We start from the raw sequence: 10,518 nt of genomic DNA, 5'->3' as shown, positions 1-10,518 counted from the left end.
CACCGCCCCCGACATGCTAATAACGACTCGGCGAGCGATCGGATTGGGTATACCCTTCCCTTGGGGCGTGACCATGCAGATGAAGGTCGGCGCGCCCGTTGGTAATTGGCTGCGGTAGCCACTGAGTCGCGTGGGAGGTAAGTAGGGAAGGCTGCAGGCGGGCACGTCAAGTTCGGCTGTGCTCGGCCGCTCTCGGGACCAATCAGGATGTTTTCAGGTTTCGCCGGGTGGAGCCTCTTAAAGGGCCAGCAGGAGCGGCTCAGACGACTCCTCCCCTGCTGAAGGCGAGACTCCCCGCCCCTGCAGGATCCGGAGACCTGTGAGGCCGAGTCCGGCCCCGCCCTAGTTGTCATGGGGACGGTAGTAGGTTGCTAGGGAAGGGGTTAAGGTCTTTTGGAGCAGTCCCTTTCTCCACTGCAAGGTGGGACCTGTTCTTAGCAGACCGGTGGCGAAGTTTCCCGTTTATTGACTTGCTTAAAGCCCCCAACGGGGCCGTGCCCCGCCCTGCATGCAGGGGCTACCCTCCCTCCTGTGAAAGGGCCTCAGCTTTCTCTCCTATGCAATGGAAGCTTTGCACAGGGTCCACGTCCAGAAGGCCGCATGTGGCGAGGCTGAGACCAGGAACTGGGCTGGAAGCAACTAGGAAGAATGTGTTGGGGACAAGAAAGCTGCGAGGACCTCGTGAAGATGGAGGGCCAGGAGACCCTGCTCTGGGATCTTGGGGACCCCCAGGCAGCAGCCTGGTCCTCTTACAGCCTGGACTGTGTTTCCTCTGACCCCAGGATAACTGTGGTCACTGGATGCTCCTGATGGCCCATTAGACCCCAAACAATCTACCCACAGCACTTTCCTGCTCTCGCCTCCTTGCATTTTCCTCCTCACTTACTCCGGCGACCTCAACGTTCCTTAGATATGTCCATTTCATTCATTCCCACCTCTGGACCCTTGCACTTGCTCTTAATGCCCTTTCCCAGATTAAATGTCCCCGTTTCCAGTGAGACATTCCCAGGCTTGTACCGTACCCCATACACCCCATCTTATCTTTGCTCCATATGTTCATTTCCTCCCTATAAGCTGCCTGTTTGCTCATTGCTATATTGCCAGCACCCAGAACAGTGCCCACAGGTGCTGTTAATGCATATATATTGAATAAACAAATGTATAATGTAAATTTCTAATAGGCAGGTGCAGCAGCTTTGGAAAACAGTCTGGCAGTTCTTCAAAAGGTTAAAAAAACAAAACACAGAGTTACCATGCGATGTACCCAGGAGTTAAAGAATGGGCTTGCAATGGGAGCCCCAGGTTCAATCCCTGGATCGAGAAGATTCCCTGGAGAAGGAAATAGCAACCCACTCCAGTAGAGAAAAGCGCCTGGCAAGCTACAGTCTATGGGGTCACAAAGAGTCGGACAGGACTGAGAGACTAAACCACCAGCATCCAGGAATTACCATGCCATGCATGCACTGCACTCCTAGGGACATATCCAAGGGAATTAAAAACATATCCACACAGAAACTTGTACATGAATGTTCACGGCAGCATGATTCACAATAGTGCAAAAGTGGAAACAAACCCAAATGTCTATCAGCTGATGACTAGGTAAATACTGTGGGCCAGCTATCCAATAGAATATTCTTGGCCATAAAAAGGAATAAATTGCTATGTCATGCTAGGACAGGGATATGCCTTGAAAACATTAGGCTCAGTGAAAGATGCCAGTCACAAAAGGTCACACAGTGTATGGTTCCATTTATATGAATTTTCCAGAACTGGCAGCTCCAGAGAGACAGGAAGTGGATTAGTGGTTGCCTGGGGCTAGAACGTCAGCGGGCAGGGGCAAAGGTCATTGGGTTTCTTTTGGGGTGATCAAAACGTTCTAAAATTAGACTGCTTTGATGGCTGCATAACTCCATAAATGTACTAAAGCTCACACAATTGTACACTTTACACAGGTGTATTATCTGGTATGTGAATTAAATCCCAATGAACCTGTTTCTCTAAGAGGCATCCCAGAGCCGAGGAAGATAAGCTGTGCCCTGGAATCTTGACAGACCCAAATTCCACACCCTGCTCTGTTGCTTCATCAGATGTGGGACTTCCCACACCTGCTTGCCTCTCTCTGCTGGGTTAGAAAGTATCTAGGTGGGAATTCCAGCTAGGAGAATAGGAAAGACCCACCCTCCAGGCCCTGCCTCTTTGGCTTGATTGACAAAGCTGATGTTGCCATAGAAACCTGTCCTTCCACTCCCAAGGTACCACACAAGGAATTCAGGGGTCTTCCCATGCATGGAAAAGAAATGAAAGGTCTTGAGGTTGATTTTTAAAAAATTTTTATTGGCATATAGTTGATTTACAACGTTGTGTTAGTTTCAGGTTTACAGCAAATTGAATCAGTTATACGTATACATATATCCACTCTTTTTTATTTTTATTTTTTTTCCACTCTTTTTTAGATTCTTTTCCTGTACAGGCTATTACAGAGTATTGAGTAGAGCTTCCTGTGCTGTACAGTAGGTCCTTAATTGTTATCTATTTTATATATACTAGTGTATATATCAATCCCAATCTCCCAACCTATTGATGTCGATTTTGAAAGCAGTTTGGAGCTCCTTGGCATCAGGACAAATTTCTTGCTGCGTGGGGATTTTCTGGGAAAAACAAAAGTGTCTTGAATCCAAATGGCATTGCATCCACTCCAATGCATGTGATCCAGATACACACCCGTCCCCAAGAAACAACATGTAAGAAGCAGCATTTCTACTGTTTGACTTTATATTTTTCATTCTTTGATCTAAAAGCAGATCGTTTGGCCCCCAAAGTATAAATAGGTTTTTCCTTAGCCACAAACTTCTCTCAAGTCCTAGCTCTCAATAAAACCAGGTTCTCTAGCTGTCTAACCTCGTATAATTTCATGTTAGTTTCTTTGCATTCATTTCTAGGTTCCATTTGGAAATTTTTTTAAAAATAGATTTTTATTTATTTGGCTGCATTGGATCTTACTTGTGGCATCCAGGCCCAGTTGCTCCACAATGTGGAATCTTAGTTCCCCAACCAGGGATCGAACCAGCATCCCCTGCCACTGAAAGAAGCGTTCTTAACCACTGGACCACCAGGGAAGTACCTGGAAATTTTTATCGTGTGAAACCACGAAGGGGACCCCAATTTGTCACCTGAGGAATACAAGATCCATTAAGGATGACTTAACTGTCTTTGTGAAGTTAATTTTATGATGCAAGCAATGTGCAAATTCATTTCATTTGTACAAATTAAAGTAGTGTGTGAAGGCTACCAGATCCATACCATATTCCCCCTTATCAGCTTATTACATTTCTTACCAAAACTTTTCCTATCTACCTATTCAGTTCAGTTCAGTCGCTCAGTCGTGTCCAACTCTTTGCGACCCCACGAACCGCAGCACAACAGGCCTCCCTGTCCATCACCAACTCTAGGAGTTCACCCAAACCCACGTCCATCGAGTCGGTGATGCCATCCAGCCATCTCATCCTCTGTCGTCCCCTTCTCCTCCTGCCCTCAATCTATCCCATCATCAGGGTCTTTTCAAATGAGTCAGCTCTTCGCATCAGGTGGCCAAAGTATTGGAGTTTCAGCTTCAGCATCAGTCCTTCCAATGAACACCCAGGACTGATCTCCTTTAGGATGGACTGGTTGGCTCTCCTTGCAGTCCAAGGGACTCCCAAGAGTCTTCTCCAACACCACAGTTCAAAAGCATAAATTCTTCTGTGCTCAGCTTTCTTTATAGTCCAACTCTCACATCCACACATGACCACTGGAAAAACCATAGCCTTAACTAGACAGACTTTTGTTAGCAAAGTAATGTCCCTGCTTTTTAATATGCTGTCTAGGTTGGTCATAACTTTCCTTCCAAGGAGTAAGCGTCTTTTAATTTCATGGCTGCAATCACCATCTGCAGTGATTTTGGAGCCAAGAAAAATAAAGTCAGCCACTATTTCCACTGTTTCCCCATCTATTTGCCATGAAGTGATGGGACCGCATGCCATGATCTTAGTTTTCTGAATGTTGAGCTTTAAGCCAACTTTTTCACTCTCCTCTTTCACTTTCATCAAGAGGCTATTTAGTTCTTCACTTTCTGCCATAAGGGTGGTGTCATCTGCATATCTGAGGTTACTGATATTTCTCCCCGGCAATCTTGATTCCAGCTTGTGCTTCCTCCAGCCCAGCGTTTCTCATGATGTACTCTGCATATAAGTTAAATAAGCAGGGTGACAATATACAGGCTTGACGTACCCCTTTTCCTATTTGGAACCAGTCTGTTGTTCCATGTCCAGTTCTAACTGTTGCTTCCTGACCTGCATACAGGTTTCTCAAGAGGCAGGTCAGATGGTCTGGTATTCCCATCTCTTTCAGAATTTTCCACAGTTTATTGTGATCCACACAGTCAAAGGCTTGGGCATAGTCAATAAAGCAGAAATAGATGTTTTTCTGGAACTCTCTTGCTTTTTTGATGATCCAGCGGATGTTGGCAATTTGATCTCTGGTTCCTCTGCCTTTTCTAAAACCAGCTTGAACATCTGGAAGTTTGTGGTTCACGTATTGCTGAAGGCTGGCTTGGAGAATTTTAAGTATTACTTTACTAGCGTGTGAGATGAGTGCAATTGTGAGGTAGTTTGAGCATTCTTTGGGATTGCCTTTCTTTGGGATTGGAATGAAAACTGTCCTTTTCCAGTCCTGTGACCACTGCTGAGTTTTCCAAATTTGCTGGCATATTGAGTGCAGCACTTTCACAGCGTCATCTTTTAGGATTTGAAATAGCTCAGCTGGTATTCCATCACCTCCACTAGCTTTGTTTGTAGTGATGCTTCCTAAGGCCCACTTGACTTCACATTCCAGGATGTCTGGCTCTAGGTGAGTGAGTGAACACACCATCGTGATTATCTGGGTCATGAAGATCTTTTTTATACAGTTCTGAGTATTGCCACCTCTTCTTAATATCTTCTGCTTCCGTTAGGTCCCTTTATTGTGCCCATCTTTGCAGGAAATATTCCCTTGGTATCTCTAATTTTCTTGAAGAGATCTCTAGTCTTTCCCATTCTATTGTTTTCCTCTATTTCTTTGCACTGATTGCTGAGGAAGGCTTTCTTATCTCTCCTTGCTATTCTTTGGAACTCTGCATTCAAATGGGTATATCCTTCCTTTTCTCCTTTGCTTTTCGCTTCCCTTCTTGTCACAGCTATTTGTAAGGCCTCCTAAGACAGCCATTTTGCTTTTTTGCATTTCTTTTTTTGGGGATGGTCTTGATTCCTGTCTCCTGTACAGTGTCACAAACCTCCATCCATAGTTCATCAGGCACTCTATCTATCAGATCTAGTCCCTTGAATCTATTTCTCACTTCCACTGTATAGTCATAATGGATTTGATTTAGATCATACCTGAACGGTCTAGTGGTTTTCTCCACTTTCTTCAATTTCAATCTGAATTTGGCAATAAGGAGTTCATGACCTGAGCCACAGTCAGCTCCCAGTCTTGTTTTTGCTGACTGTATAGAGCTTCTCCATCTTTGGCTGCAAAGAATATAATCAATCTGATTTCGGTGTTGACCATCTGGTGAGGTCCATGTGTAGAGTCTTTTCTTTTGTTGTTGGAAGAGGGTGTTTGCTATGACCAGTGCGTTCTCTTGGAAGAACTCTATTAGCCTTTGCCCTGCTTCATTCCATACTCCAAGGCCAAGTTTGCCTGTTACTCCAGGTGTTTCTTGACTTCCTACTTTTGCATTCCAGTTCCCTATAATGAAAAGGACATCTTTTGGGGGTGTTAGTTCTAGAGGGTCTTGTAGGTCTTCATAGAACTGTTCAACTTCAGCTTCTTTGGCGTTACTGGTTGAGGCATAGACTTGGATTACTGTGATATTTAATGGTTTGCCTTGGAAACGAACAGAGATCATTCTGTCGTTTTAGAGATTGCATCCAAGTACTGCATTTTGGACTCTTTTGTTGACTATGATGGCTACTCCATTTCTTCTAAGGGATTCCTGCCCACAGTAGTAGATATAATGGACATCTGAGTTAAATTCACCCATTCCAGTCCATCTTAGTTCACTGATTCCTAGAATGTTGATGTTTACTCTTGTCATCTCCTGTTTGACCACTTCCAATTTGCCTTGATTCATGGACCTAACATATACACACACATATTCTGTAAGTCTCATAGGGCTATAGGAACAAGGCACCACAAACTGGGTGACTTGGAAAACTGAAATTTATTTTAAAAAATAATAATAGGGGCTTCCCCAGTGGCTTAGTGGTAAAGAATCCACAACCAATGCAGGAGACACAGGTTCCATTCCTGGTCCAGGAAGATCCCACATGCCTCAGAACAACTAAGCTGGTGCAACACAACTACTGAGCCTGTGCTCAAGAGCCTGGGAGCCACGACTGCTGAAGCCCGAATGTCCTAACGCCCAGGAGAGGCCACTGCAATGAGAAGTGCGCACAGCAACAAAGGGCAGCCCCCACTTGAGGAAACTGGAGGAAAGCCCACGCAGCAATGGAGACCTAGCTCGGCCAGAAATAAATAATTTTTAAATGGTTTCTTTTTTCCATTTATTTTTATTAGTTGGAGGCTAATTACTTTACAATATTGTAGTGGTTTTTGCCATACATTGACATGAATCAGCCATGGATTTACATGTGTTCCCCATCCTAAACCCCCTCCCGCCTCCCTCTCCATCCCATCCCTCTGGGTCTTCCCAGTGCACCAGCCCTGAGCACTTGTCTCATATACCCAACCTGGGCTAGTGAATGGTTAAAATATTAATAATAATAAGTAAAAAGGACTTCCCTGGCAGTCCAGTGGTTAAGACTCTGGGCTTCCACTGCAGGAGGCATGGGTTCGATCCCTGGTCAGGGAAGCTCTGCCTGCCCTGTAGTGTGGGGGAAAAAAAAAACAAAACAGAGTTATGGGGACCAGAAGTTCAAGACCAAGGGCTTGGTCAGGACTGGTTCCTTCTGAGGCTGTGAGTCTGGTCCATGCTCTCTGAGCTCTCCCAGCTTCTGGGGCATCTCTTAGCCATCTGCAACCTTCCTTGGCTTGTACAAGCATCACTGCATCCTCACCTTCACGTTTACATGATGTTCCTGTGCGTGTATGTATTTCCAAATTTCCCCTTTTTATTAGGTCATGAGTTGTATTGTATTGGGAACCATCCTACTCCAACTGTGACTCATGTTAACTCATTACATCTACAATGACTCCATCTCCAAATAAGGTCACATTTGAGGTCCTGGGGATTAGGACTTTCACCTGGGAAGGTTGGGGGCCCAAAGCAAAGCACAGCACACACACACACAGACACACACAGACACACACACGGGTGTGAATGCACTCCTAAAAGGAATGTGAGCTCACATCTTGCTTTTTTTTTTTTTTTCCCACACCAAGAAGCATGTGGGATTTTAGTTCCCTGACCAGGGAGTGAGCCTGTGCCCCTCTGCAGTGGAAGCCTGCAGTCTTACCCACTGGACCGCCAGCGGAGTCCCACAGCTTGCTTCCTGTGATCATATGATCAATCACGCCGAGAACATCCTCTGCAAACTCTTGAGTTCGCAGCCTTTGGCCCAGTGGCTTTATATGTGAAGCCCAGAGCCCTGCCTCTGGGGCTGAGTAATTTTCCACAGCAGGACCTCATCACCGCCTGTGTAATGAGTTCTGGCAACTTCTGGTCCTTCTTCATATGACTGTATTGCCGCCTTTGTTTCAAACGTTCCGGACCAGCTGTCTGGACCCCTTTTCCAGCGTAGCTAGGAAAACATGAAGTTACGCGTGGTGCCTCCCACCGCCACCCTTCAAGACCCGCCTCTTTGGCTTGATCGACAAGGCAGGCGTTGGGGCGGGGTTACGGTTAGCGGAGCTTTTTGTTTTGTTTTTGTTTTGCGGGGCTGCGCTGTGCAGCATGCGGGATCTTAGTTCTTCGACCAGGGATAGAACCCGTTCTCCCTGCATTGGGAGCAGAGTCAACCACTGGACAACCAGAGACGTCATCCCCCTAACCCGCGCCTCCGCGTTTACGTTCTTAATACTTATTTGCCAGCACCGGGCGCTTCTCCATCCCCAGGAAGGATCAGGATGCGGTCGGCGCTCTCGTGATATCTGCGCCTTCCTTAGGCTCTTTTACAGAGTGAATTTAATTCAGGGGATTGCCGTCGTGAGCAATGAAGGGCCAAGGAGGCAAAAGCGAAACGCAGAGGCAACCGCTGTCGGAAGGAAGGGGTGTGGGAACGGGGTCTCAGTCCTTTGGGGAGGGGACAACGCCCCCCCCCCCCCACCGCTGCTGCTGCACCCTCCTGGGTTCAGGGAGGCGGCGCTGAGGCCCACCTCTGTGACTTGGGCAATTTACCAAACTCTCTGTGCCTCAGTTTGTCCCACCGCAAAGTGGGCTAATAAGCATGTCTGCCTGTATGAGGTCGTCGGAAGGATTTAACGAGTTTAATTCAAGCACAGTGCTCCATAAAGCATTGGTTACTCCTGTCCACGGAGACTGAAGCCTCTGGTACAGAGAATTTTCTAGCATAGTGGTTTCCACCCAGGGGTAATTCAGCGCCCCTCCTACCCCCACCCTGGGGTCTGATGTCTAGAGACATTTTTGGTTGTCGTGTCTGGGGCGGGTGGGGCTGCTCCTAGCATACCCGGTGAAGGCCAGAAGTGGTGTCATGCCCAGGACAGCCCCCACCACAAAGAACAATCCAGTGCCACGTGTAAGCAGTGAACAGGATTGGGAAACCCTGTTCAAGGGCCCAGGAAGTGCTCTATCTGCCTGATCCCCTTAAGGTCTCCCAACAACTCTAATCAGAGTTGCTCCTCTTCCTTGGTGACTCAGTGGTAAAGAATTCGCCTACAATGCAGGAACTGTAGGAGGTGGGGGTCGATCCCTGGGTCGAGAAGATACCCTGGAGGAGGACATGGCAACCCACTCCAGTATTCTTGCCTGGAGAATCCCATGGACAGAGGAGCCTGGCAGGCTAGAGTCTCAAAGAGTCGGACACAACTGAGCATCATACACACTCTCACCTCCATTTTATAGAAAGGGGAAACTATGACCCTGTAGCTTGCACAAAACTGCCTGGTTTGATCTTGGCTGTGGGCCCTGGGATGTAAGGAAATTTTTTTTGCGTGTTGGAACCTTCCTCCTCTGAGTGTCCGCCCACCCCTCACTCATTTTGACCTGAGAAGATCAAAGGTCAGAGAGAAGATCAAAGCAAGCACCTTCCTGATGCTGGATGGGGGCTGCCAGGTCATCTGATCCGCAGCTGGAGGAGGAGAGCCTCGGGTCTGGCGTCTGAGGCGGCTGTGGACGCTCTGGGGGCATCAAAGCATGTCTGGATCTCTCCTGAACACAAGCCTGTCTGTCCTTCCTTTTGTCCTACCCAAGGGCTCAGCATTTATCTCTCCTTCCTGGCATCCCTTCCCCTAGGCATGGCCTTCTCTGATCTTCCCAGCAAATCTGACCCCATCCCCCTTATTAGGAGGGCCTACATGCCCCCCACTGGTGTCTACCCAGGCATCTGAGGCCTGATCTGGGATAGACCACCTTCACCTCCATTCCCACCCCTACAGGCTTTTTTTTTTTTTTAACTTATTTTTGGCTGTGCTGGACCTTTGTTGCGGCATGGGAACTTTCTCTAGTTGCTGTGCGTGGTCTTCTCATTGCAGTGGCTTCTCTTGAGCCTTCTCATTGCAGTGGCTCCTGGGCTCTAGAGCATGTGGCTCAGTAGTTGTGGCACATCGGCTTAGTTGCCCCATAACATGTGGGATCTTCCCAGACCAGGGATCAAACCCATGTCCCCTGCGTTGGCAGGCTGATTCTTAGCCACTGGACCACCAGAGAAGTCCCCCCATAGACTTTTTATCTGATTCTCCCCACCTTTTCAAAACTCTATTGTGGCTCAGTGACCTGAGGGTAATGTCCCAACACCTCTGACGTTCTGTCACCCTTCCTGGTCTGATTCTTCCAGTCCCAGAACAGATCATGGTGGGGCTTGGAAGGTGTGGCTCTGCCCTCACTTAGAACTAGGGGCTTCAGAATCTTTGGGGCTCCAGCGTCACTCAGGCTGAGACCAGATCCAGTGAGTGAATGAGTTCATTCATTAATTAATCAGTTCATGAATGAATGAATGATGATGCTCGGGGACAGCTCCCTGGCTCCCCTAGCATCAGCATCAGTCTTGTTCCTGTCATCCCCACAGAGTCAACTTCCCTGGTGACTCAGACTGAAAAGAATCTGCTTGCAATGCAGGAAACCGGGTTTGATCCCTGGATGGGGAAGATCCCTTGGAGAAGGGCATGGCAACCCACTCCAGTATTCTTGCCTGGAGAATCCCATGGACAGAGGAGCCTGGTGAGCTACAGTCCATGTGGTCACAAAAAGTCAGACACGACTGAGCGACTAACAGTCGCCAGAGTCAGGGCCAAGAAGTACTAGCTGGCTTCAATAGACCGAAAACCCAGAAATGAGAGATGTGTTGGTACTTCCACCAAACAGCCCCT

Source organism: Cervus canadensis, chromosome 4 (assembly GCF_019320065.1).
Source record: "Cervus canadensis isolate Bull #8, Minnesota chromosome 4, ASM1932006v1, whole genome shotgun sequence".
Classification (NCBI taxonomy): Eukaryota; Metazoa; Chordata; class Mammalia; order Artiodactyla; family Cervidae; genus Cervus; species Cervus canadensis.
Note: the sequence above shows the minus strand (reverse complement) of the source record.